The following is a 27,968-nucleotide window of genomic DNA, read 5'->3' as shown; positions in this document are numbered from 1 at the left end:
GTGGTGGTAGGACCCTGTGAAGAGGAGACCAAAAGGCGAGAACTGCTCCCTTGCAAACATCCCCAGACCTTCTGCAGACAGTTACCCCTGGCAGGAAGCTTTTTCTTTTACCTGGAGGCCTGGAGAAACATCTCGTGATAAGCATAGGAACTAATACTCTGTGATCGTTTGCCAAACATGGAGAATTCTGCTAAGCACATGCACAACATTGAGGCCTCTGGTGTCAGTCTGTAAAGGCGGGGGGGTGGGGTTCTGCCAGCTCTCAGGGGAATTGAGAGGTCTGGAAGGTTAAGCAGGACCTCCCCTCAGGACTACAGACGGTCCTGTCTGCTACACACTGAGATTTCTCAGCTGCTGGGCTACTCTAGGACAGTTGGTTCTCCAATGTTAGCATGCATCCGTTACACATAGGGATTCATAATTAACTATATACAAAGACGCAAGGATGAGCTTAATCAGTTTTAAAAGGCAGGCGACAAAAAGATAATGTTAAAATAAAAAAAAATAAGCATGTAGAAATATACAAATGCAAACTAAACAGAGACTCCTGAGTGTCTCCTCAGAATTCCTGACTTGGTAGATCTGCGTCTCTAACTAGTTCACAGGGGAGGCTGTGGCTGGCACTTAGAGACCCTCTCCTAGGGCACCAGCATGGAGCAGCTCCCTCCAGCGGGGTTAGCAATTAGATATGTTTGCTCCTTAATGTGTTGATGATTCTCCTCTTTTCAGTGTAATTTAAATAATAGGTAACTCATGAAATACAAGTGTAAACAAAAGAGTTTGTTCTGTTTCTCTCTGAAAATTAAATGGAATATTTTGGAAATATCCCATAGGAATTTTGCTTTAAAAAATTCATCCAGGAATACCTGGGTGGCTCAGTTGGTTAAGCAGTCTGCCTTTGGCTCAGGTCATGATCCCAGGGTCCTGGGATCGAGTCCCGCATTGGCCTCCTTGCTCACCAAGAAGCCTGCTTCTCCCTTCTCCCTCTGCCTGCTGCTCTGTCTACTTGTGCTCTCTCTCTCTCTGTCAAATAAGTAAATAAAATAAAATAAAAAAATCATCCAGTTAGTAGCCTCTCAGGTGAGAATACTGAGTGTTGGGGTGGGAGGTGGAGAAACAGAATGTTATAACTTTTGAACTCATCTATTCAGGGTACTTTACATGGGTTTTATAATGTCTTTGCTCCACTTTGAAGGTACTGAAATTGGAAAAGGCCTTGGTACTACATCAACATATCAACTCAATGTGTATATACACACTTTAAAATATAGAAAAATGTTTCTGAGAAATCTTCCCCCAAAGTTGTTTGATACTTTTATTCTTGTCCATTCATATACTTTCTTCATTCTTACTCATATATATTGACTCCATAAATCAACCAACCAATTACTGATGTTTGTAACTACTAAATTCAAATCATACTATTTTTTTTTTCCCACATATTAACCACCTTGTTTCTCTTAACCACAGAAGTTTCTCTTTGTCTTAAGGACTGGCAAATAGAAAAATAAATTCACTTAGGAGTTATGAAAGTATTCTGTCACAAAAGGGAAAAAGGAATCTTGTTTTAAGGACTTGGAAGTAAAGACTTTCACACATATACACCCACACCCATGCTCCCACACCCACACACACAGAGCAGGCGGTGTGATTGAGTACCTTGGGTTGCATCACAAATATTGTTATGTAGGATTTCATTTTTTATAAATCGCTTCTTTCTCCTTTACCTAATATTGAATTACGTAAGAGTTTTATGCTATTTTTTTAGAAAAGATTTCATTTATTTATTTGAGAGACCCTACCCGCGGCCCGAGTAGGGGGAATGGGGATAGAAACAGACTCCCCCTGAGCTGGGACCCCAACAATGGGGCTCAATCCTAGGATCCCAAGATCATGCCCTGAGCCAAAGGCAGATGCTTAACTGATTAAACCACCCAGGCATCTCTCTATGTGCTATTATTTTAGATTTGCTTAATATAATACAATTTCTCTTTTAAAAATTATTATTTTTATTATTATTGTAAATTATTACTGGAGACATCATAAAGCATTTTAATTCTTGCATCAAAGTTGGCTATATATCTAAGAACGCTGCCTAATTAATTGCATTGTATCATTGTTTTTGATACCTTACTGTTCTGGAGACTTACATGCTATGTTAAAGACTTATATTAAAACTGTGTCCTATTCTGCCTGGGAAACTCCTGGTAATTCTTGAAGTTGCAAATGGTACTTTACTCTTTGGGTCTCTCTAACTACAGCTTGCTTCTACTTCTATTTATATTGCATAGGTTTGTTTATTACTTATGGTAAACCAAACCCCATATCTTATTTGGGCAAACTTTTTCCTTAAGCTTGTTTAGAAGAAAAAAAAATCAGAAATAGTTTTTAAAACTATGAATAATTAAACCAGTGAGAGAGGAAAAATCCCTACCAATTATTAGAATACATTATAAAACCACAATATGATATCAGCATAAGAACGCATAGTTCAGGGCGCCTGGGTGGCTCATTGGGTTAAGTGACTGCCTTCAGCTCAGTTCATGATCCTGGAGTCCCAGAATCGAGTCCCACATCGGGTTCCCAGCTCCAGGGAGAGTCTGCTTCTCCCTTTGACCTTCTCCCCTCTCAAGCTCTCTGTCTCTCTCAAATAAATAAATAAAATCTTTAAAAAAAAAAAAAAAAGAATACATAGTTCAGTAAAAATAATATGTTACCCAGCTGTAGAACCCATTACAGACAGAGAGAGGGGCACTAAAAATCAAAAGTAGAGACAGTACCAATCAATATATAGGGTAGGGATTAATGGTTACAATTTGGATTAAAAACAACTTAGAACCTTATCCCATCCTGTACATTCTTTACTTATAGACTCAAATCATTTAAAAAAAAATTGTAAAAAAAGTAATCATGGTCAAGTATATGGACAGGAGAGCATGTTCCAAAATTATCAGTGATAAAAGATGTGCTTTCATGAATATACATGGCTATAGATGATAGCTGATAGACCATTACAGATCGTTTTTCGATCAACCATTTTCACATGGTTAAAATGAAAAACTGACAGCAGCAAAAAAAAGATAATCTGTCAAAATCAGATTCTGAAAATTGGATAAAAACATATACTTGCTGATAAAGAATTATGAAAATTAATGTGAAAAATAATGAAGTTTTAAAATAAATACAGAGGAAAATAAACTTTAAAGAGGAAGCAAAGTTAGCTCATAAAGATGGAAATGTGTTCACCTCACAGGTACTCAAAAAAGGCAAATTAAAATCACGAGATACGATTTTCTACTACTAAATTTAAAACCATTTGAATGATAATACGTAATGCCATCCAGTGTGCCGGGCAATGGGCACTCTTACCAATTATTGCTTAAACTCCTCGGAAAGTAAATTACAATTATGTATAAAATATTCATTCATAGTTCTTAACATTTTGGGAAAATTATCCTAAATAATTTTCTAATAAATGTGTATTTTTAAAGAGAAACTTAACCTTGCACCTAATATTCATATTCCTTTTCCATTGGATGCAGTTGTTTCTGGGAAGTGACTGCCCAGCCCCTTTTGCAGTTAGATAGAGCCATATGGCTAAGTTCCAGTGAATGGATTGGGGGGAAAATTAATCTAAGCCAACTCCCCCCCCCCATACTGGTCAGATTCTCTAGGTTCAAAGCTTAGATTTCTATTATTGATATATAGCCTTAAACAAGTTACCTAACACTTTGTGCCTCAGTTTCCTCATCTGTGTTAAAAATTTTATAAGAGTTAAAAATGATTTAATACATAATAATAAATTCTTAGGCCAATGTCAGGAGACCAGTAGTGCAGGAAGGCATAAGCATGGCTAGAACCATCAAGAATGGCAACATAAGGTTTCACCCCAGAACAGATGTTGTCTGTCTTGGTCCATAGGGTGGGTCATGGATCCCAAACTGAAGGATTCTCAGGTGGCCCAGAGCATGCCCTCCTTTCTCTTGAAAATTCTGGACAGCACTGTTGAGATCATTAGGCAGTGTTCACAGTGGCGTGGAACTATACTGCGATCTAGCAGACCCTGTCAAGACCGTCTCGTCACCACACATCTGGGAACACAATCACCCTGACCTCTCCAGAGAATGAAAAGAAGGGTTATCTGCTTGAAGCTTGCCAGGGAGTTTGGGTATAAATCCACTTAATGTCCCTGAAGGTGACATTTTACTTATATAAGTAAAGGTCTGTGGCTAGAAACTGTGATAGGAACACAGCTAAACTAGAGCCTCAAGAAAACACCTCTATTGCCCTGAACATATATTGACCTGGAAATAACCAATATCTTTTAAAACTTTATTTATTTAACAACCACTTATATAGCACTTAGTATGCAAAAGGCATTGATTTAAGAAGCACAGCCATTAATTCATTTAATCCTCATAACAAACCAGCAAGGAATATTCATTTATTACCCATATTTTACTGATGAGCTTAAGTAGCTTGCCCAAGGTCACACAGAGAGTAAGTGATAAAACCACAATTCAAGCCCAGACAGTACGACTCCCCAGTCTGTTCTCTGAGCTGCTAAGCTCTCTCGCCTCTCTCGCCATACCAAAGGAGATACCCATTAATGCTATTTTTAATACTATTTTATATTAGCACAGCATAATTTTAAATTTACATAAAGCAGTCACAGTGATTAGCCACAGATTCTCGCCATAGTCCCAGGGAGCAGATAAGATTGTTACTGATTCTCATTTTCCATAAGAAAAATTCAGGTTCAGAAAATCAAAGTCATGTTCAAAGGAACACATATCTGAAATTCAGATCCTGGTTATTTGACTACTGATCCATTTTTCTTCTCTTCACTCCACACTGGTTTTCTCAATTCTCTATTTTCCCTTAGGGAGAATTGAAAATAAGATTTCTTTTTTTTCTTTCTTCCAATTCTCTTCAATGTTAGGAGAGTGATTATATCAAAGAGATGAATTTTTCTTTAACCCAGAAAGTTAAGCAATTCTTAAAATTACTAGGAATGTTTGATTTCAATCTTTTCAGGTAACCCATTTACTTATTAAGAGCCATAAGGGCTTTTGAAGCTTGACACAATTGTACAGGATGACTGGGTAGAACATGGCAGTCCCTTTCCCCCTTCATCTTCAGCCAGCACACTGGATTGCTCCTTTGCCAGCTAGTGAGGCAAGCATGTTGGGACAGTGCATGAGCAGGACCTGAAAGATGGGTAGAGAAAACACTGGGGCTTCAAGAAGGGGACCTGGGTTCCAGTTCAATAGGAGCTCACGACCCACGGGGGAGACCTCAGCAAATCCCTCACCCTTCAGACTCAGTCTCCCATCTGTTGAGTGTGGATTTTGGACAAGGTCATTGCTGAAGTTTCTCTCCACTTCCCAACTCCTCTAGTGGTCCTAGCCCTTCCTCTGTCTTTCCACGCGACTTTGAAAATGGTGGGTCTCAGTTGCCTCATCTGTAAACCAGGAGTATCTCCCTGGATTGATGAATGCATCAAAAAGGACACTAAATACAAATGCCTTGAAATAAAAAATGTGCTTTATCAGAGGCAAATAACTTACTATCCTTAAATAAACAGTAGAAGAAAGGCAATTAATATTTCAGCAAGGGAAGGCGTCATTACAGATCTTCATAAAGCTCTTAATGGGTTAAATGCTCGGGCATCTGGTGAAATACTAGCCTCAGCTGTGTAAGTGACATCTTCTTGGGTCAAATTTCTCTCCTCTCTCCAGTCCATCTGCTCACAGCTTGTCATGATAAACACTTCTGAGTTACAAAGCAAAGAGTACACAGCAACAAGAGAGGGACAGCATCTTGGATCTTAACTAGACAATAATATCAGAGCAAAAACAGCGCCCAGTCATCTATTTTTCATTCGTCCCCCCTCCCCACACTGCCTGCCCACTTCTGCCCCATCCATCTACATCTCATGTGTCACAGGCGCATGTCAGGCAATAGACAAGCTGAAGGGAAGAAATCAAAGCCATCCATAAGTAACTAAAAGGCAGAGAGGCCTAATGGGTAAGAATAATGCCAGGTGGAAAATCTAGGTGTCATTTGCCCTTGGTTCAATGAAAGTAGAATGCATTATGTGATTGATACTCCCTAGAATAGAATTATCTCAGTGTGGTGTCCCAGGGGTCTAGGGCATTTGGCTCAGAAAAGGCATTTGTTCTGAGACCCGGGCCAAAAATCGCTGAATGGTCAGCCTCAGTTTCCTTACTTGCAAAAGCAGGGGGTGTTTGGTGTTAGCAAAAAAGAGCTATGCCAGTGCTGTCATTAGGCTGACATAAAAAAGTCTCCAACAGAGCATGGCACGTAGTGGGTGGTAAACATTTTTTATTGACTCTGAATCTGGTATACTGGGAACAGCACTGGACTAAGAAGTCCTTGCACTCCCAACCAGGACTTCAGCCTTGTAACTCCTCAGGAGTGAACCAAAGTTTCAGAGCAAGGGAATACAATCTTCAGAGTCAGGATTAATATTCCTGATTCTATTGTTTCCTCTCATGGAAAATGACTGAATTATGTAAGCATAATTTCTCTCCTGGCTTTGGTGTTGGGAAAGTCCATGTTGCTGCCTTGAATGTCTGATTTCTTTTAAAACCCAGAAGTTGTACCATTCCGAATGCGTTTTATATGAATAAGCACACCCTAAAAAAGCTACTTCCTCCAGGCTTTAAGTCACTAACATCAAAATGACCTCAGTAACCATTAAATAGATTATGGGACATCCATACAATGGAAATAATGGTTATTTCATAATGGTGCAATTTCAGATGATAATTTTTACAAATTTTCCTTGACTGTAATTTCTTATTCATCTCTCATAAACATGCATTCCTTATGTACTGAAAATGATAAAAGAGAGAGTTGTCCAAGCCAGGGGGAAAGAAAGAGTCAGCTGTCAATTGACTCAGCACTTACTATGTTAGGTGCAAAAAAATGTAATTTTGCCCACAAATGCGTTCTTTATCAATAAGGTCATTCGTTCCCTCTCACGGGAAGAAAAAAATACGTATGTTCTGTAAGTCCCTAAAAGAAACTGCCTCCTTTTCCCCTAGCTTTGCATCAGCATGCAATCTCCTTATTCATCCATCTGACTTACCAGTGCTCTCCACATGGCAAGTAGTGTGCTATGGGATCAGGACACATAAAGGAATGAAATCACTTCCGCTTTCAGAGATACGGAATCATGGAAATTGTCACACTGCTGGTAGGAGAATGAACTGGCACATGCATTTGGGAAAAGCAGTTTGAGCCGTTGTTACAATCAAAGATGTGATTTCTTATTTCAGGACCCAGCATTTCCACACCTCGACGAAGTTCTTGAATATATGCACGTATGGTGTGTGTGTAACTAGCAGTCCCACATAAACATGTGCGTAGCAGCACTGTAAGGAATAGAAATGAACAAATCAGAAACAGCCCAAACATACATGTGCGTGAACTACAGCTGCGTGGTTCACTATTGGTGAATATCAAACACACAATGTGGAATAGAAAAGAAGCCCCGAAGACCATATATAATATGGTTTCCTTAGAAAAAGATCAAAAGAGTCAAAATGAAACAATATATAATTAGGACCACATATGTCTGTGGAAACTACAAGGAGCAAGAGAACAAAGGACAACATTCGGGAGAGTGGTTACTTCTGAGAGTGGGGGAATAAGATTATTTAAGAGATGAAGAGCACTGGGAGAATTTCAAAGGTGTTAAAAATGTAATTGATATATGAGTCATAATTGTATTATTACTCTTAAAGCTATATAAATACAATATAGAGCCTTTGTATGTATAACATTTCAATTAAAAATGAAATAAATGTGGAAAAAATGGGACAAAATACACACACACACACACACACACGAAAAGAAAAGGAAAATAAAGAAAAGTAAAGAAAAGAAAAGTAATCAATTTTGCCTTTAATGTCCATATCAAACATTTTCTTCTACATGGAGTCTCTCTTGACCTCCCTGATATTTCCCCCCTCTTTTGATTGCTTTTCATATTTTTTTATTATACTTTCTTCCTAGAGCTTTTAATTTCTACTTTATGTGAGCTTGATTTAGGTAAAGATCTTATCACCTGGGCACCTGGATGGCTCAATCAGTTAAGGTCTTCCCTGGGCTCAGGTCATGATCCAGGGGTCCTGGGATCGAGTCCAGTGTCAAGCTCCCTGTTCAGTGGGGAATCTACTTGTCCGTCTGCCCTTCCCCACCACTTGAGCTCTCTCTCTTTCTCTCTCTCCCTCCATCTCTCTCAAGTAAGTAAGCAAATAAATGAATCTTTAAAAAAAAAAAAAAAGATCTTATCACTTACAGTCTGCAAACATCTTGAGTGCAGGATCTGTGTGACATTATTTCTGCTTCACCCACAGCAACTCTCTTGGGAATCACTTGTACCAGGTACACAGATACTGGAATTGCCCTCAAAACTCGAGTTAAAATCCTGGTTTTATCACTTAAAGCCTACGAGACGTTGGCATTAGCTTCTACTATGAAATGCTAGCAATGTCCACTTATCAGATTCGGAAATTCAGAATTTTTCTGAGAACTCATTGAGATATCGTTTGCTAAACTGCACTATGAAGCATTACAAAGATGTTTATCTAGGCCCTTGACATACAAATAATTTTGCTACAGTGTTACTGTATTGTGTTCCAGGCCCCTAATCAATGTGCAAGAGAGAGACATGCCTTATAAAGGGTGAATGTCTTAAGTGAAGGAAGGTAACGAGGTGGGTCAGGAATGAGCCATGTAGCAATACAGAGTTCTCTAGAAGAACTGAATAAAAATTTCTCAACGTTGCACATTCTGAGCTATTGATCACTGTGATCAACTCTCTGTGAGAGGACAGCACATTTTGGGGTCATGGAGCAATGTAAAGTTTGCTCAAAGATGCTAAGAGAAGCAGCTAGGAAGCACATGTGTGACCCATCTGATAACAACTAAAATAACAGAACCTGCTTTTACCATGAAATGAAGTCATTATTTGTCAACACTTTTCTTAAAATATAAAATTGGAATTTTTTAGACTCGCTATTCTAGACAGTGTTAAAAAACTCAAAAATTGACTTCCAGTTTGTTTAAAATACTTTAAAATATGTTCTAAAGGTGTTTATCAACGTTTTTATGAAAAAAATGTTTAAAGAGAATAAACAGGGGAGATTGGATTTACTTTGTACTCAACACGTATATTAAAATGTCATCCTTGATTTGCATTTTCTTATTTCTACAATGCTTTAGGACATATTATTTTATCTGTGAAGTGAATATTATAAGCCCCATTCAGTAGAAGACAGGTCTGAGGTGTAGACAGTAAGTGACAGAGACAGTTTCAAAACGTAAGTTTACTGAGTTTGGACTTCTGGCAATTTTGACCCATTTGTCATCCATTTACCTTGGATAAATCACCTCCCCTCTCTGACTCTCATGTACTTTATTCAAATTAAGCTATGCTTGGCACATAGTAGGCATGCATTACATGCTTATTGAATAAATGAATTCATTTTTTTCATTCAATATCTTTAAAGATCTACTGTACATAAGATATTTTTAAACACTCAATACTATGCTCCCTTAGTCCAGTATTGCCACAAAATAAAGACATTTTCAGATATGTCAACCCCCAAATTTGTCTCCCATATACCTTAGCTGAACAAGTCAACTGATAATGTATTCTAGAAAACCACAAAATAATGAAGAAGAAAACATGGAATCCAAGAAACGTTCCAATCCAGGATTACAGGGAAACCCCACAATGATGCCCTTTCAGGAAGACATAGAGACAAGAGTTCTTTCTGACTGTAGTGAAGTGTCAGAAAGCCTGGGAGAGAGAATTTCAAGGGGGGGAAAAAAGAAGAAAAAGGGAATTTCCTATAACTGACTGTGATCAAGAGCCCAAAACTGTGGGGAAACGGTAAAGCCATGCTACTTGATTTTCAAGATTAAAAGGATGTTAATAAAAAAAGAAATTATACAGTGTCATTGTATAAATATAAGTGAGATAAAATGGAGCATAATATTGAGTGATTGATGGGATATAAGAAAAGTGAATCCAGTTCACACAGATTCTAGGAACATTATCCGCCGAATAACACAAAACAATTTTATTAGACTTTTTTAGAGAAGGAAATTAACCCTAAAACACTAGCATATTTAGTCCTGAAATGAATAAGATTTATAGAACCATATTAATGCTATCTGCTTAGTGCTATTCAGCTTGTACTGTCAAAGCTTATATACCAAGTACAAAACTCAGTATCATAGGTTTCAGAAGATAATACAAATGTGAACCTTGAACATGCATATGAAGAGGTATGGTTGACAGAAACTGGAGTTGAAAGGGAAAAGTGGTGTGAAAATCAGGATGGGGGTACCAACAGGGTACCAACACTTTACATAGTGAGGGGCCATACAGTGCTGTCTCAAGTTGGTAGAATAAGAAACAGAGGCACAAGTATTATATGATCTTAAGTAGTATACCTAATATTTAAAGTGACAAATATTATTAATAGAAGAACTGAAAATAATAATGAACCTGTTTAAATATTAGGAAGAAATGGGAAACAGTGTAGTAATGTTAAATCCTCATCTTATGAAAGAGTGATAAGGTGTCATATAACACTTACAAATAAAAATGATAGAGATATGAACACATCATTTTGGGTTTTCAAGGCAACTAGCAGATGAACTAAAGCCATAAGTGGGTAAATGTCCTGGAGAGTGTGAAAGGATAAGCCAGAGGACTTATGATTTTCATTGGAAGACTTTCTGGTATTTTACTTCCCTTGGTGTGCATTTAACTCTAAAAAAATATCAATAATATTAATGGCAAAAATTTTAAAAAATGAAAGTCACTAGAAATACATCCCTAACATTTACACAAGGATGTTAGCTGCAGTATGTTCATTTTCTTTTTTTTATTAAGTTTTAAATTGTATTGAAAACATACATCAATCAATAAGAGAATGTTGTATATCTTGTATTGAGTTTAATGCAGCCTTTAAATAATGATGTGGGAGAATTATTCTGACATTGGTGGATTTCTAACAAATATTGGTGAGGGGAGGAAAGCTGTAGAATGTGTTCAATGTGATAACGTATAAAAACATACATTTTTATTTCCACAGTGCAAATGCCTACAGGACTTCAGGGAATGGGGACAACAGTGTTAAATGGAATGATGAAGGGAAATTTAAACTGTATTCTACCGTTTGTTGTTTGTTTTCCTCCTTCAAGTTTTTTTTAAATCAATATATTTTTTCCACTTTTTGTTTTGGGACAGTGGAGAGACAAGCATAATAAATCCCTATGTATGCATCTCCCAGCTTCAAAAATTATCATTTTAAAGCCAATCTTATTGTATCTATACCCCAACACATTTCTACCCTCCATAGATAATTTTGAAGAAAATCTCTGACATCATCATATATGTGAATATTTTAGTATATACAGCTATCTAGATTTAAAAAATAATTATGTAATGTCACCAAATACCAACTCAGTATTCAATATCCTGATAAATTCATGAGAAATACTTTTTCTACACTTTGTTAGTTTAAGTCATTATACAATATATCTTCATTTTCTAATGTTTTAATTTATGTCATGAAATATTTAAAATACACAAAAATACAGATAATAATTAACATATATGCATCTAAATATCAGCCAGATTTATACATTGTTTATAAATGTTTTGCCATATTGACCTCAGAATTCAAAAGAAACAAAAACATTATTTTGGGGAGAAAAGGTATAATCATTTTTTAAGAAATACAACATGTTTTAGAAACATAAAAAAATAAGAAATAGAAAGTTCACGTTACAAATTTGCCCTACATCTCCCTTAAATTCAATTCCCCTATTTCTTCCCCAAAGATCATGTCTGTCCTGGCATTAATATATATCTTTCCCGTCTGTTTTATGAGTTATGTATACTTTATATATATTTTTTTTAGTTTTAAATGGTACTATGTTGTGTGTACCCAATTATAACTTTTTTTAACCTCAACACTATGTTTCTGAAATTTATCCTTATTAATACATGAAGATTAAGTTTATTTATTTTAATTACTGCCTCAAATTTTGATGTTTATATATTCACTCTCCTATTGATGGACATTTAAATTATCCCAACTTTAGTTTTACATTTTCTATCATAATGATTATTCTCGAACAGATATCTTCATGTAGATATGTGAGAGTTTACCTAATAAATATACTTAGAAATGGGGCGCCTGGGTGGCTCAGTGGGTTAAAGCCTCTGTCTTTGGCTAGGTGGTGATCTCAGCGTTCTGGGATCGAGCCCCGCATCAGGCTCTCTGCTCGCCAGGGAGCCTGCTTCCCCATCTCTCTCTCTGCTACTTGTGATCTCTGTTTGTCAAATAAATAAATAAAAATCTTAAAAAAAAGAAAAAGAAAAGAAATGGATTTCCCAGTCATAGGTTATCATTTTCAGTCTTACCTGAATTGTCCACAGTTGTGCTCCTTAGTGATTTTCCCAATTTACCCTATTGCTAATAGTATAGGAGATTCTTTCTATCAGAGTCTCATCAATCTTGGTATTTTTCAGGTTTTTAATTTGCTAGTCTCATGAGTGTGAATGGTAATTCATTGTGATTTTGATGACCATTTCTCTGATAGATTCTTATATTTAGGGGCCTCTCAGATTTCCCTTTCTTTGAAATTCCTTTATTTAATATCTGTCCCTAGTTCTACTGGGTTATTTGACATTTTCTCATTGGTTTTAGGAGTTCTTTATGAAATCTGAACACAATTATCATCATTCATTATCGTTTGAGTTACAAGAATCTTCTTCCAGTGTTTAACTTGCTCTTAAATTCACAGTGTTCTATCATAAAGAAGTTTTAAATTTTAATGAAGTCAAAATTAATATTTTTCTTTTGTGGTTTGTGCCCCTGAAGACTTGTTTATGACATTCTTCCTAATTCCAATATCACTAACATATTCTACATTTTCTTCTAAAGTTTTATAGTTCTAAGTTTCATATCTGAATTTGTATAGTAAAAATATTTTTATTACATTGTTAATTAAAACAGTGCCATTATTTTCAAAATAGAGCAGAAATGTGAAGATTACTCATGATTTTAGACCTCAGAAACCAAGTGTTATTAACATTTATCCTATTTACTTCCAGTTTTATTTTATACAAATATGTACCCTTTTGTTATATGAGATGATATAATATTTATATATTTATACTGCTTTATACTTTTTTATTTCCTTTGTGGTATTTGGGATACATGCACCCCAAACCAAGTACACCAATTAGCTCCCTTGTTTTTATGTAGCTTCTACGTGGCCCCCACTGTAGAAACTTACTTACTCTTCCTAGTAATTATCATTCATATTTCTGCCTCTTCCATAAAACCATTGACTTCTTTAAGCAGGGAAAGATCTCAATCTTCACATCACTAATTGCTCCAGTAAGTAGTAGGTGCTCAAGAAATGTGGAAAGGAAGGTGGTGAAGTGAATACTAAATTAAGAGTAAGGAAATGTAGATTCTAGTTCAGTAAGTAGCTACCAAAGTAATGTTGTTGGACAAATTTCTTCTAAGACTCAGCCTCCTTGTGTACAAATAGATAGGAAGGGACTAGATGAACTATAAGTTTGCTACTTCCTCTGACATTCTGGATCTCCCATTGTGGAAAAAGAGAGGCATTTAGGGGATCCATTAATATTCTTTAAAATATTTATATTTCATGATCCTATTAAGTAGCACAGTCTTTCAACAACCTATGACATCTAACACTAACAGGTGCTAGCTTAAACACAGATGGAAATCGTGGTCCCTTAAGACTGCCAATTTTTCAGTAGAGATGTCCTTGCAGGTTTGGATGGATGAGCTGTTTTCTGGTAAGTAGCCATCAGAATACCAGAGAGTGAGCTTAACATAAGATACCCATTGGAGCTCTCTTACCACTGAGATTTCTGGCAGAACATAGGACTATGTCATTTCCTGGCTAGTTTGCCTTTGCATCTGTCCTCTGGACTCCAACTTGATAAAGAGAGTTTGTGATTACATCTCCCTCTAGCGACTAAAACCTTGGCATAGTGCAAAGTCTCGTGTGGCACATGAAAAAAAAATTGGCTAGAAAAAATGTAAATAAAAAAGATAATATACAAGTCCTTTGATAATTCAAGGAATAGTCTCTCACTGTTGCTCTGTAGGAGGAGCAAAGTTCATCATGTATTCCAATTCTACTGGGGGAACTAATGCTCAGAGGCATTTTCTTGGTGTGTCTGACGACTTAATAGTCAGCTGTCTCACCCATCAATATAATGCACCAGACTGACCATCAACCAAAGCCTCATATAAATATGTGATTGGATAATCTCCAGTGCAAATATACATGAAAATAACCCCTCTTCTATTCATTCTATGTATAATTATCTTCAAAACTGGTTCTAGTTGAAACAGCCATGGAATATTTTTTTATTCTAAGGACATAAAAATATCAAGAATACAATTTTCAACCCAATAATGCACATTTGTAAGAGAAATTAGCATAATTAACTCAAAATCAATAGTTAGCCGAGTGAAGGCACTTCATCTCTTAGGATTATGATTACCTCCAGGAAAGCTGGTAGCAATGGCACCATATGCATCTACACCATCCCTTCAGCAATAGCCCATTGTGGTTCAGGGAAAAATATTTGGCAAACAAATAGCTACATTGTTTTCTCCTTCTTCTGTTTGTTGCATGTACTGTTGTGATTGACCAGTTCTTATAACAGACAAAATAAGCAGAAAATCTCCCCTGCATTGGCATAGAAGTTGCTAGAGGTCTCATGAGTAAGGAGCCAAACCAGTCCTATCACTTTACAACTTGAACCTCAGGACATCTCACCTTTCACATCAAATACCCTAATCCCTCCATTCAGTACAACTTCAGGTCAAGGGATTAGAATGTCCTGGATCCTAAAGAAAATATTTGCCATCACAAACAGGTTCATTTCAGGAAACTTCTTTTCATTAAAACTCTTCTCTCTGAAATGGAAGCTAGGAAATGGACTCTGGAGAAGAAGGGATTTTCACCAGCTCACTGGGAAGTCCCTCTGATTTCTAAGTTCCATTTCTCAGTTCATTTTACCAAGCTCTTAATACAGCTGGCCCTGTCATTTTAGACTGACAAAGCTAGCCTTTTTTTTTTTTTTAAGTTGACCTTGCAGATGGGCAATTGAAGAAGTCAAGTTTGTGATTTCTATAGAATTGTCATTGGATCAGCCTAGACTTTACAGACCAATCTGGCAAACTTCTTAATTTTATAACAAGGAAAACTAAGTTAGAACTAAGGTCCACAGTGGGAGAAGAATTCCCTTGATCACACAGAAGGGTAGGACTAGAAGGCAGACCTCAAGATCCCATGGTCTTCTGTGCCATGTTATACTGTTTTTATCTTTTATTTTTCTAAAACAGACCACTGATCACATACCCCGAAATAGGTAGATTTATTTTTGTCCAGTCACAATAGTCTTAGAAACTTATAGATATGTCAATAATGCTACTAGGATTCAAAACATATTTAGCATTTCTCTTTAGGCATGATGTCTAGTCTATGGCACATTATTAGTGATTTCCTTAGCCACTGAACTGTTAGCTCATTAAAGGTCTAGTCTGTGCTTAATTTTGCCTCTATCTCTAGCACTTAGATGCTGTTTTATACATAGTAGGTCATCACAAACATTTTTTAAATAAAATTTGTCAATATTAAAAGGAAAATGATCAAGTTCACAAAATCAATACTGGAGCTCGGTAATCTGCAGCATATGATTCAGGTTCCCTATCTGGAGTTAAGTCTGACCCCCAAAGGAGCAGAGTAATTTGAGTGCCAAGACTACATCTTATTCAACTCAAAATATCACAGTCCTAACTCCCAATTCTTGCACAGGAGGACAGTTATCATAGATATTCAATAAATGTCTGATAAATATTGGAGTAGTACATAGGAATTTGGATGAAGTCAGGGACTACTTTTTACAGGTTGCTGAAATAAGAAGGTAATGATAATATTTCTTGATTGGAAAATAAAAATCACCTGGGTCTCCTATCGAAGCTATAGCCCTCAACTAGCCACTGTGAACCCTGGCCTGAAATAGGAAGGCATTGAATGGACAAGATTGTACCAGGAGCTGACATCCAATTTCTTTAGCTGCCAACATCCTGATTCCAGAGTGTTGTTAAAGAGATTTTTCTCTTGTCCCAGCATTTCCTCTTTTGCAAAGATCTCATCTTGCTTGTTCCAAGGTGCCATATACACTCATCACCAGCAGGTTTTCCATACTAAATAAGGAGAATTTATGCCTATAGTAAGTTCTCTGAATACTTATTGGTGCCGATTGTGATTCGTGTTTGGAATTGCATGTATTTTTGCTTACCTGGGGTATCAAGATATTAGAAAATGTGAATAATGTACCATGGGATATTTTCTGAAAACACACATACACACAATCAAAGGCTGTTAGATAAATGTGCTTGGGAAAAACCAGTGAGACCTAGCTACCTGTGGTGTCCTCTTGAAGTCCATGATTAGATAATGAGACTCAGACTCATATCTCCATCTGATCCCATATTCTACTGGGGAGAAGAGTTAATGAACCTTAACTTTTGCCACATGTTGTTCTGGGAAAGGGTGGAAATGAATCAGCCCTGGACTAATAAATTTCTGGATTTTGAGATCCCATGTAGTATAATTAAAAGTATAAACAATAGGGGCACCTGAGTGGCTCAGTTAGTTAAGTGTCAACTCTTATTTTCCTCTCAGGTCATAATGTAAGGGTTTTGAGATCAGCCCCAAGTCAGGACTCCATGCTGTGTGTGGAGCTTGCTTAAGATTATTTCTCTCCCTCTGCCCTCCCTGCTTGCACATGCTCTCTAGCTCTCTCTCTCTCTCTCTCTCTCTCTAGAAAGAAAGAAAATGAAAGAAAGAAAGAAAGAAAGAAAGAAAGAAAGAAAGAGAGAGAGAAAGAAAGAAAAAGAAAGTTGTAAATAAAAATTCAGTCTTGGAGGTAACTACCAGGGTAGTCAACAGTACCTTGGGAGTTTTCTCACCATCTCAAATTATTTTTCTTTATGGAGAAATATGCTTGAAATATTTTATCTCATTCCATAATGAGAATTTTCCCTACTTGTTTAATTTATTCTAGTTTAGCACACAGGACTTATTTTTTACAAGATGTGTTTTATCACTGAACTGGTTTTGTGGAAGAGACCAAGAATTGGTTGCATTCAGTCCCATCCATATACAAATATGGGTGTTTGGTTGGGAAGGGAAGGAACTTTGTTTTCCACACTGTTCTGCCCTTCTAGTTGCCTTGACATAACTTGCCATCTAGAGTGTGTATAATTATTTGACACATTAAAATGAGTGTCCCCATATGGAACAAGTCAGATGGGGATTGGGCAAAGTGTTAGGTTGTGATGAATAACACTTTCGCTGGAAAGCCAAAGAGGCAACTTGCTGGTTACAATCTTGTCAGTTAGATGCCAACAGGGAAGACAAGGGGAAAAAATCCCTCAGCCCAGGCAATGTGCATTCCTCATTCCAGTGAAAACTGAGTGAGAGGCTGTGACTCTGATTCTACTCCCACATAGTTCTTAAGCCCTAGCCAGCAAAGTCTCTATGTTAAGTGTGTGCACCAGTCAGAGTTGGAGGTCTTCAGCTGCTAATGCTGCTACTCTGCAGCACTCAAAATAGACTGCTCTCTTCCCACATCGTCCTGAGCTCCCACTCACCATTAACACCAGCTCTCTTCCCCCACAACTCAAGACTTTTATTCAGGTCTCCCAAACAGAAGCATTTCTTGTCCCCTTCCCACACTACAACCTCTCAAATCTGATTTGAAGCATATGAATCCTACCCAGACCCCTGAAATTAAGGCTTTCAAAACTCAAAAACCAAGGGTTAATTCTATTTTTCTTTCCATTTCTTCTATGTCATCTTTTCTTTGACACCATACAAATAATGCCTCCCTAGCTGAATGGAAGAGGAGGACAAGAAGGAGGTGGAGAAAGAGGAGGAGAAAATAATAAGACTAATGTTCACATCACACAACTTCAAAAGTATTATCTTATTATGACTTGTATATGCATGAAGAGGGAAAAAAAGGTATATAACTCAGAGCTGTGCTCTAGTAGTTTGTTATTTTAAGACTATAGAGATGGAACATTTATAGTGGAGATGACCAAAATCCAGAGGAAATAAGTGCCTTGTTCAATCTGACAGTGTAAGTTATTGGGGAAAATCCATAGTCTTATCAATTTAGTTTACAGAAGAGAGTACACACTTTCATGTTAGTCAAATTCATGTTTTCACTCATATTGGAAAGCGATTTTTATTAGTTAGAAATGAAATTAGTAAATTGTGTCATTTACCAGCATGTGCAATCTTCATTAAATATCTCAACAGGTTACCTATAAATCAGTATAATGTTACACTGTATGAACTTAAACTGTATGTGAAATACCTAAGTATTTGGCACATACTAGATGCTCAATAATTCATAGCTTTGGCTTGTAGTATGATGTTATACTGTAAATATTATATTTCTAGTTGCATCTTATCATATGGATGTTCAGTGAAAGATGCTAGCTACATGTTTAAATAAATGAACATTTGATAATATATTTTGAAGGACAGAATATCCCTTAAGAGCCAAGTCTAACCCAAAGTACTCTCAAACTCCTATTATTTACTTCCAAAATGTATGCCTTGAGTTAGGAGCACTGAAATATTTACAAATAGAATTTTTTGACATATTCATTAGGATAATTCAACCAATCAGAATATTCGCCAGGGAAAAGTAGTAGAAGAGCAAAGATAGATAAAATGTCTAGTACCTTCCCTGCCCCCATACACAAGAAAACTGAGCTTTACAGAGGGGAAATGACTTTCCTAAGGTGGCAGATGAAGGCTTGTAGAGCAAGGCTTAGAATCTCAAAATCAAAGGTCACTTAAATGGGTCTCTGTCCCATTTGTAATTTAAGAGCTAGGAGACATAAACCTCAAATTTAGAAGTAATCCAGACTCTTCATCTGCCTTCATATTATACCTGATATCAACTGTCAAATGTATTGTAAATTGCCTTATATAACTCCTTAGACTCACTCCACACCAACGAAGCATAAATTACAAGAGACAGGCTGACCGTCCCAAACTTCTTGTCAGTAGATTCCTTGTTTCCATCAGGTATTTTTTTTTTCTTATTTCCAGTGCGTTCTAAAACTATCTAGTTATTTACATGTTATTTTAAAATATTTTTAAAGCTATTCTTTGCTGTTTTTTTTTTTTATTTTTACAATTCCTTTTCATTTGTTCATTTTTATTTGTTCAGATCTTCACTCAAGAGGAGGGAAAAAAAACCTGGTTGCTTTGCCAGAGTTTCAACATATTCCTAAATAAAGGAAAAAGACTCATTTTCTCATCACTTCCTTTACTTAAGTAGGTTAAAAAGATAAAAACAAACAAATGCAGGAGTGATTCAAGAATAACAAAGGAATTTGCCCTAAACAGTCCCAATTACAAAGACACAAAAATGCTTAGTTAAATAGATGGGACAAAGGAAGGACAGTGAGAACTGGCTTTATCATAGACACACCTGAAATATGTTCTCAACCCAGTCATATTCGACTTAATAATAAGATGCTGATGCTAGAGTATTTTTGTAAAGATTTTTCTCTAATTAGACCTCACCCATTTATAATCCATGATGTAGAGACAAAACACAACATTCTCAGCATCAGTACTTGGTAAATGTACAGTAAAAGTGTGAGTGAAAATAACAACAGTGAAACTCAGGAACAGGTTCAAACACCATGAGCTTGGCTCCTGAGAAAACAAGAGTTGTATCCCCATGGTTAGGAACAGGGGATTTTTCTTCTATATAAATAAGAACATTCTTCCATCAGCATGAAGCACAGTCAAAAATTATTATAACAAATGTTTTTGACATGACACTAGAGAAGAGAATTCACAGGGCAGGAAGGAACCTATGCGACCAATTATTTTCCAGTTTCCATATTCTAACTTTTCAGAATACATTTCTGCTCCATGAATTTGGCCCTTGTATCCCTCAGTCCCAGAATAAAATTGAAACAATAATATCTGCCTCACCTGTCATTTGGTGTAAAATTTGGAGAAAAATAAATAGTATTTCTTACAGAATAGGACCCAATGGTAAGAGAAAGAGAGGTATTAGGAATAACATCAAGGTCTGGAAGGATGGTGTTGCCATAATTGAATTGGAGAAGCCTGTGGAGGAAGTAGGTCTGAGATCAATTCTCTTCCAACAGAGAGTGCCCAGCTCACTGAGCACACGCACTGGAATTTGAAGGAGTCAGAATTTTATTCAATCCATTATTTAGCCCAGGTCTGGTACATGTACACTATGCTTTGTTGGATTCTTTGGAACCCTGTATTTCTATGTGTGGCCTCTTGAGATATTTCATTATGAGCCAAGTCTATAAGAAAGTTTTTTTTATCTCACAATAAGATTACCAGCAGAAAGGTGGGTCATAGTTACCTAAATGATAGACTCTACTCCATAGGGTACTTGCATTTCCTGATTATTTTATTGTTTAACATATTTTTCTTGATGGAAAATATCTTTTTTTTTTTTTAATTTTTAAATATAGTACTAAAGATTTTTGAGAGAGAGAGAGCGAGCACGAGCAGGGTGAAGGGCAGAGGAAGAAGTAGACTTCTTTCTCAGCAGGGAGCCCGATGCGGGACTTGATCCTGGGACTTCAGGATCATCCTGAGACAAAGGCAGATGCTTAACCGATTAAGCCACCCAGACACTCCCAGAACACTATTTTTTAAATATCATAGACTTCTATAAATAAGCAGAAGATAAAATGAAGGATACAGTGATCAAAGGACCAAGGTCAAAAGCAGTTTTAACATGTCATTTTTCTATTAATAATTGTAAGAATTCACGACTCCTTTCTGGTTGACAGATTCCCTCCCTTAGGAACTGTAGGAGTGTTAAATTATTCATCTTTCTTATTGGGAAGTTAATAGATAGCTAAAATGTATAAAGAAATAGAAATTGTAAAATATTTTTTAGAGTTACAAAGGTATCTAGCAGTGCAATAAAAAAATGAAGATCTGTTCCCCTGAGTCAATGTTGAGAGGAAGTATATAATCTTTATAGGAGGGAATCATTAGATACTATGTGAGTTGAAGATGAGGAGAAAACAGATGGCATACTGTTTTTGAAAAGAGTTTCATGAAAAACAGTTTACAAATCTGTGGACCATGTTTAGGTAAAACAATGAAGGATGACAAAGCACCCAGATTCTACCAAGAGACAGGAGAAAGAAGTAATTAGCTGTACCTGGTGTGACCTATAGCTGTGGAGGAGGGACTGGCAGGAGCTGTGACTGTAAGGAGATACAGCCATAGATAGGAGATATTGCCCCCGACATGGTCCAGCAGAAAGGTTGCCCGCAGGACAAAGGTCTCCCATTGGGCAAACCTATTTGGGAAATGCAAGCCATGGGGGTCTAGAGAGTGACTTTCAAGGTCGGCTCTGTAGGTCACAGTGCAGGGTAAAGAATAGTAGGGTATGGACTTGGAGAAGCACAGAATTTCAGCACAGATATTCTGTTTAAGACAGGAAGCTTAAACATATTAAAGCCTGGGAAAGCACATAGATGTCTACAGAAAAAGTGATTATTTTTACAAATGTTATCTTTTAAAAAATGATACTAATAAAGATTGCAGTAGAGAAACATGTAAATTTTGAACTTCACTTCACTTACACTTTAAATATCTTAGATTTAACTTCCATTGTGCTCAAGTAGTAGTATATTTTTATAAAAAAATTTGTAACGAAATATCACTAAAATGTCTTCTATCATTCTGCTCAGCCACATAACTATTTTGATTATCTCTCTACTGACCCACCTACCTACCTATCTGCCTCTCTTGTGTTTCAAGACTGAAAAGTTGACAATGCAGATAGTGGTTAAGATCAATTACTGGAAAAAATCACTGTTAGATGCTGTGAGATAAATAGGAAGAGTCCCAAAACGTACATTGAAGAGACTGAGTTAAGGAACAGACACAGAAGATAGCCAAGATACCTGAGAAACAAGAACAGAGGGAATGGTCACTAAGAAAATCCAAGTTATGTCAGATTGAGATCACTGCCTTCTGGAATAATTGTGATGGGTTCCTATTATGTTTTCTGGCTGTCCCTACATTATTCTAACAGGGCTACCTAGCTCCAGATGCCAACTCACTTTCCATAGTGTTTTATTTACATTTTCATCATATTCCTTCAACATATTTTGCCTACTTTTAAAATTTATACTTTATGTCACTCATTAAATACTCCATTTAATCATTTTTAAAGTATTTACATGCATTCACAGATTTGTGTTTTATTCTATTCTTATCATTATTAATTTGGGAGCTTAAGTTATCCCAGATTTGCCCAGTAGGAACCCCTTTAAGATGGCTTTTCTGTCCTTTTGACATGTTCCCCATCATTCTAAGAGTACTTCCTTACTTTCCAGAAGTAAGTAAACTTCACTTATTTCCTGGAACAAAATATTCCAAGCTTATCTTGAGCTTTCCCTGCCCAACCTCTGGAAATAGCTATCACTTCAAGTCTCTGGTTCCATTTACTGGAGAATTCTATTTCAAAACTAAAATCTAAGTGATAATTATGCTCATTGATATGGCATATCACTTCTTCCCTCTTAGTACAGAGCTAGGAAATGTACACACACACATACACAATCACATTTATATCTTTATTTATATGTCTATCTATTAGTCAAACTACCTATGTATCTATCTATATTGAAAATCATGAGTTCACATTCATATGAGTTTTCAATTTACTTTTTCCCTTTCCATATTTATAAGTTCCTCTCTAATAGTGAGACACTTGACTCCCATTATACTTACTAGTTTTTTTTTTTATTAATCCTCTTTTATGTTAAAAATCTTCCTTCCATTCCTGCTGCCCACACTCACCTCCCTCTTCCAGAGCTCCAATATTTCACATTGAGCTATGTCTCTCCAGATACACAGAAACTCTCCTTGCTCTTATTGGGTTCCAACAACCTACATTGGGCTCCAGACTCTCTGCCCTGGGACACCTCTCTCACACCAGTTAGGCTATGAAATCTCCCTTGGGGTCACCATAGTTTTTCCTTGTTCCTGACATGGACATCAAACTATCTTTGGACTAAATTGTTCAAGAAGCAAAGGAAGGGAACGGAAAAATTTATTTATTATTTTAAATGCCTATATCAGAAAAAGATAAGCATAAAGTCAAAGAATTAAAATTCCATCATAAAGAAAATTTTTAAAAAAGAATAACAAATTAGAAGAATGGAAATACTTAAAAATATGTGGAAATTAATAAGATAGAAATTGGATAAATAGGAAAAAATTCAACAAAAGCAAAAGTTAGTTCTTTGGTAAATAATTTAGCAAGAGAGCTCAGAGAGAGAGCGGGAAAGAGAGAGAAGTAATTAGCAATATCAGTGATAAAAGAGGGGATATCGCTATAGATAGTAAAAGGGTAATTATATGACATTATAAATAATATTATGCCAGTAATTTTGACAACTTAGATGAAAAGGACAATTCCTTGATAAACACAAGTTACTAATATGATCATAAGATGAAATAGAAGATCTGAATGTCTGTTACATCTATTAAGGAAATTGAGTTCTTGATCAAAAACCTTCCCACAAACAAAGGTCTGGTCACAGATAGCTTCATGGTGAATTCTAGCAAACAACTAAGGAAGAAATAATATCAATATTGCAGAACATAAAGTATGGGAAAACACTTCCCAGATTATTTTATGAGATCAGCATAAGCCTGATACCAAAATCTGACAAAAATGTGATAAGAAAATAAAATTATAGACCAATATAACTTATGATCAAAAATATTCTAACAGAATATTAGCTAATCGAACTAGAAATATTTTTAAAAGACAATATATCATGACTAAGTGGTTTATAACCTAGGACTACAGCCTAGTTTAATGAAAAGTCAATCAATGTAACTCACCATATAAGTAGGACAAAGGAGAAAATCATAAAATTATCTCAATAGGTACAAAAAATCATTCAGGATAAAATTCTGAATAAACCAGTAACAAAGGAAAATTTCTTCAATCTGACCATGGGTATCTACAAAATAATCTATTGTTAGCATTATTCTTAATTGTGAAGGACTGAATGCTTGCTCTCTAAGAGTAGGAACAAAGTAATAGTGTCCCTCCTCAAGCTTCCCTAGAACTTTTTAGTGGGAGTCTTAAGCAGGGCAATAAGGGGGAAAAAAAGAAAAAAAAGAGAGAGAGAGAAGGAGATAAAGATTAAAAATGGGAAGTAAAACTATTACTATTCATAGATGACATAAATATCAACTTTTAAAAAAAAATTTTTTAAAGATTTTATTTATTTATTTGACAGACAGAGATCACAAGTAGGCAGAGAGACGGCAGAGAGAGAGGGGGAAGCAGGCTCCCTGCTGAGCAGAGAGCCCGATGCGGGGACTGATTCCCAGAACCCTGAGATCATGACCTGAGCTGAAGGCAGAGGCTTAACCCACTGAATCACCCAGGTGCCCCGACATAAGTATTAACTTTAAGACCCAATTAAATTCACAAAAAATACTCCTAGAATAAATGCATTTACTGAGTTCACAGGACACAACCTTAGAGTCAAAATCAACTGTCATTCTATATACAATGAATACTTAAAAAATGAAACTTTAAAAATAATATTTAATATATCATCAAGCATAACAAGTATCTTGGAATAAAGCTAACAAAAGATGAGGAAGATATTGCTGAAAACTTGAAATATTGCTAAGATAAATGAACCTAAAAATACTGGAGAGATATACAACATATGTGGTTTGGAAGACAATATTGTTCATACCCTCCTTCCCCAAAATGATCTCTAAATTCACTGCAAGTTCAATCAAAATCTCAGCAGGCTTTTTGAGGAAACTGACATGACAATTCTAAACTTTGGAGAGGAATGTCAAGGATCCGGATCACCAGAACAATTTTATATTTGTACCTTGTTGCATTTGTAAAATTCCTGAATCAGAAAGGGACAATTACCACAATAACAGAGTGACTCAGATTAAGGAAGGCCGAAAAGAGAAAATAAAAAATTAAGATTAGTAGCTGTTTCCTGTGATCTAGGCATTATTTAGGGTTTTGGAGTGTATTATATCCCTTAGTCCTCACCATCACCCTATGAGGCAAGTGTAATTAGGACTTCTACTTTACAGGTAAAGACACTGTGTTAAGTAACTTGTGTGAACTCATACATCCATTAGACGACCGAGCCAGAATACAAAGTAAGGGTTTTCATATAGCACCGATAATTGAAAAGGAACAGATAAAAATGGCATTTACATTCCATACCCTTACCAACAAGCCAAAACATGTTCACCTTTCCAATGTATTATCAGGATCTCTAAATAAGAGCTGATGTTTCTTTATGAAGTGACACCTTGCTCTTTAGAATTCAGACTAAAAATATTTCCAAAACCTTTCAAAATGGTTGCATGAACAATCCTTTAATGGGAAGATTGAACAACAATGAGAATGTAGAAATAAAATATTCTGCTAGGGATAGACTAAATGCCAAGTGATTATGCCCAGCAGTGAATGCAGTAAAGAGGATAGACATGGACATTCTCAGACATCCATTCATTCCAGCAAGGTGGGTCCACACATTTATATTAAAGAATTACATTTAATTTACATTAAAGAATTTTGAGAGAATCAACTTTTATTGCTGTATAAGGATCATTCTCAGAAAATAAACTAGTCCATAGGCTTTCCTGTATTAGTAAGAAAAAAAAAACTAAAAAAGAAAAAGATTAATTTCCTTGTTTGCTCTGGGAAACAATTAAATGTGTTATTAAATATTCATTCTAATAACATTGTTGAGTCTTCCCATAGGGAGAGAAGACCATGAAAGCACGGCTATTGCATTTAAGGAATTCACAGTTTAGAGAGTGAAAAAATGTATATGCCCAAAACTGAAATCACAGTGAATAAGGACTAAGAGAAGGCTGTAAATTGCCAAGGGATAAATGGACTGTGGAGGGCTGGGGAAGAGCACAGTCAAGAGATGGATGCAAGCAGAAGAAAAGGAAATTATGAAGGAAATATGGTAAATCAACAGCAGGGCAAGAAGAATAAATGTATTCTGGATCAGGGATTGCTATCATCAGAGACACGGTGGCTTACAAGGATACAGCATGTTCAGGGAATTGCAAGTAATTCAATATGGCTAAAGAAACATATGTGGTAGCTGGACAGGTGATGAGGTTCAGGAGGCAGAAAGTGCAGGATCTAGAGTTTTGTCCTGAAGGTAAGGAACCATTGGGGTGATCTATTAATAGCAGATCCCAGTCAGGCCCAGGTTGGGGTCTGGGTGATAATTTAGAAACCTATCGCAGCAGTTCATGGGAAATATGATGTGGACCAAATCTGAAGACCCAGAAATGAGATTGCAACGTGAATTGGAGGATACTTAGGAGACAGAGTGAACACAAATGAATAGGAATGTGCAGGAACTGCAGAAGGGAGAGACAGAGCTGACTCAGGGATAGGGGCACTATAGCTGGATGACCATAAGCCTTGCTAAAGGATGACTGATTTGATCTTCCCTCAAATTACAGACTTCCACGACTAAATTAAGAGAGGCCAGAGCCCAAGAGAAGTCGAACCCCTAGTTTCTTAATGGGGCTTTCACCCACACTTCTTTTGTGAATTAGGCTTTGGTAAAATAGAACAACCCTGGATTTTCCCCAGCTTCAACTTTTACCAAATGGCAGAATGGCCACCACTGAGTGTATTTGGCATTCTTAGTTTTACCTGGACCCTGAGATGTCAGTTTTCTTTGTCATCAAGACTCAGACATGTAATTCCTTTCTAAACATTGCTCATGATTCACTCTGTCTGACTAATGACCTGACAGAAGGCAAAAAAAAAAAAAAAAAAAAAAAAAAAAGAAGAAGAAAAGAAAAGAAACAAAGAAGGAAAGCGAAAGATGAGAAATTGCCACAGAACAGATGAAGGTGAGGCCAAACCAGTGTGTTGAATGTGAACACCTGCCATTCCACCCTTAATAAGTTATTTTAGAAGTTTCAGGTTGAATGAGCTCAAAATCCCCTGCGGAAACAGAAACATCTCCACCCAGAAGACTCTCTCCCCTTACCGCTCCCTGGGGTTCTTACTGTGTGCTACCAAAAATGAACTAAGCAGCTTTGCGCAGTGGCAGTATCGTAGCCAATGAGGTTTATCCGAGGCGCGATTATTGCTAATTGAAAAATGAACTAAGCACACCTATGACTGCACACTCGTGGCATTATTTGCACCTAGTCCAGGATATGATGCACAAAGTGATCTTTCCTCACGTGTCTTCCTCCTGTCCCTACATCTGTTCATCCCCTGACCCCATTCACAATCTCAATTAAACTCTGGAAATCCAGCTTCACACCCTATGTTGGGCTGCTGTTTTTTAGGGAACTCCCTGTCCCTGGGCGTCTGTCCACCTCTGAGGAATACTCTCACAGATAGGTGGTTTATTGGGAATTCCCAGGACTGAGGATCAAGAGACCCAAACCACCATCACCTAACCTCGCCTCACTTCAAGTTTCTGTTCCTTAAAGTGGGAACAGTCATGACTCAGCCCCTAACAACAGTACTACATGCATAGTGAAAACCAAATAGAATGATATTATAAAATGGTCTTTGTACACTTAAAATGTGATACAAATGTGAGGGATTATAATTGTGATCTAATCTTTCTCAGCCAGCATATACATCTTGTCTGAATTACATCAAGAACACACTTCAGTGTCTTCTCCTGCATTAGGAGGATAAAAATACTGCCTTAGCAGAAAGGTTACAGGACAAAATGAGT

The 27,968-nt window shown here is 36.6% G+C and overlaps 2 pseudogenes; one reads left to right on the top strand and one right to left on the bottom strand.

Moving 5' to 3' along the window:
- LOC116878163 overlaps positions 1–27,968 on the bottom strand; it is a 122,666-nt pseudogene that overhangs the window by 59,083 nt on the left and 35,615 nt on the right.
- Positions 27,306–27,433, top strand: LOC116878300 (annotated as a pseudogene).

The sequence above is a fragment of the Lontra canadensis genome, unplaced genomic scaffold (genome assembly GCF_010015895.1).
Source record: "Lontra canadensis isolate GAN:19392208 unplaced genomic scaffold, GSC_riverotter_1.0 scaffold56, whole genome shotgun sequence".
In the NCBI taxonomy this organism is placed as follows: domain Eukaryota; kingdom Metazoa; phylum Chordata; class Mammalia; order Carnivora; family Mustelidae; genus Lontra; species Lontra canadensis.
This window is presented reverse-complemented; position numbering and strand designations above follow the sequence as displayed.